General features: G+C 44.6%; 1 pseudogene; it reads right to left on the bottom strand.

The window, feature by feature from the left end:
- Window positions 1-155: 155 nt before the first annotated feature.
- LOC105992567 lies at window positions 156-622 on the bottom strand (annotated as a pseudogene).
- Between the last annotated feature and the right edge of the window lie 1392 nt (window positions 623-2014).

The following is a 2014-nucleotide window of genomic DNA, read 5'->3' as shown; positions in this document are numbered from 1 at the left end:
TGGGGCTTGAATTCAGGGCCTGAGCACTGTCTCTGAGCTGCTTTTGCTCAAGGTTAGTACTCTACCACTTAAGCCACAGCTTCACTTCAGGCTTTTTCTGTTTATGTGGTACTGAGGAATGGAAACCAGGGCTTCATGCCTGCTAGGCAAGCACTCTACCACTGAGCCACCTTCTCAGCATGTTGGCAACAAAAACTTAAAGCATCATAATCAGGAGCCATTCAAACATAGGCTTTCTTCCTGCTATCAAGTCAGATCAGGGCATTGACCTTGACTACCTCAATGTCAGAGAACTTCTTCACAGCATACTTACTTGCTGGCCTTGACATTCACAGTGAACATATGTGTATTGCTGTCTTCTATCTTCTTCATGGTTGACTCAGTGGTCAAAGGAAACCCGATGATAGCACAGTGGTCAAGCTTGTTTCTCCTTGGCTCACTTTCTAAGGATATTGTGCTGTCTCTGGAGCTGCAGCATCTTGGGCCACTAGTAGGTGGGAGATGTATGTATCTTCTTTTTGTGGCTGTGGATGCCTTTCAGCACTGGCTTCTTGGATTTTAAAGTCTTTGCCTTGGCTTCGGCCCTGGTAGAGGCAGGAGCTTCCTTCACTTTTGGAGCCATCTCGATGAAGGCAAACCATATTTTCTGAAATAAAAGAGGCAGTACATTTTGTTTGGAGGAAATCTGTACTTTGGGGATCAGTAAGACTTTGTGTCATTATGTATGTATCTGTGCCATTTCGCTGTCCAAAAATAGTATCTGGAATTCCTACAGAAGTGGGAACTAAATTTCTGCACTAAATTCCTGAGATGGTGTCTATGATGGTGATTTCCAGCTGTTCTGGTAAAGAAACCCCTAGCTGCTCCTTCTTCATCTTCATTCCCAGCTTCACTAGATTTTTGCTAGCAACCACACCTAATGGGCTCTGTGTCCATTGGCTCTGGGGAGATGATGAGATAATCATCTGCAGTGACCAAGTCTTGGAAATTTAGTTCATCTGGGACACATGTGGTAATAGCCACCAAGTGTCACATCTTTTCAAAGGCAATGTTGGGCTCACTTGACAGCTGTTTCTGCATCAGAATCCGTTAAATTCCATGAGGATGATGCCTGCCTTCTGCCAACCTTCCAACACTGCGACTGCTTGGCTGACCACCATGAACCTTTTGATGTTCACATTTCCTTGATCTGTACTGCTGTTGAGGTGGAGCAGGACCAGCCTTAAGCAATGGCTCCCATACAACATTTCATACCATGGATTATTCATTGGCTTAGTGGTAGAGTGCTTGCTTATCATGCATGAAGCCCTGGTTTTGATTCCTCAGTACCATACAAACAGAAAAGGCCAGAAGTGGAGCTGTGGCTCAGATGGTAGAGTACCAGCCTTGAGCAAAAGAAGCTCAGGCTCTGAGTTCAAGTTCCAGGACTGGGCAGAAAAAAAATTCAGTGGCTGCAGGACAGGACATCAGTACACTATGAGGGCAGACACCACACTTGATATCCAAGTGAGCAAAGAAGGAGGATCAGCGATCTGCCTGTTCCATCTTGGCATCCACTAGCAAAAACCACTCATTAACAGATCCCTGATCATTTATGCCCACTGGTTGGCATGGGAGAGAATGGAGATTCTTGGGATACTATCGGCTGGATGACTTACCAAGAATCAATGGTCTCATTTTCTTCGGTCCCTGAAGCAATGCAACAAAAGAGTACTGTCAACCACTGCTTTGCTTTCTTGCCTTTTCTACAATGGTCCCCTTTAGTACCAACTGTGTGCTGGTGAAGCAACTGGAAAACATGGCCTATTTCATCAATGCTAAAGGTATCATTCAGGCTTTAGTCAGTAGTTGGTTTAGAATTTCCCCAGTATGCTACTCATTAACCCTCTCTATCCCTAGACCATTCATTAACCTGTCACCATCCTCTCTACTGATTGCTTTCAAAGCAATTCTGTGGCCTTATCTAAATCTGTGCAACCAGCTCACATTTGCTTGAAAATTGTTATAGCCAAGC

This window comes from Dipodomys ordii, unplaced genomic scaffold, assembly GCF_000151885.1.
Source record: "Dipodomys ordii isolate 6190 unplaced genomic scaffold, Dord_2.0 Scaffold85, whole genome shotgun sequence".
Taxonomy (NCBI): domain Eukaryota; kingdom Metazoa; phylum Chordata; class Mammalia; order Rodentia; family Heteromyidae; genus Dipodomys; species Dipodomys ordii.
The sequence above is the reverse complement of the archived record's forward strand: the minus strand, read 5'-3'. Positions and strand labels throughout refer to the sequence as shown.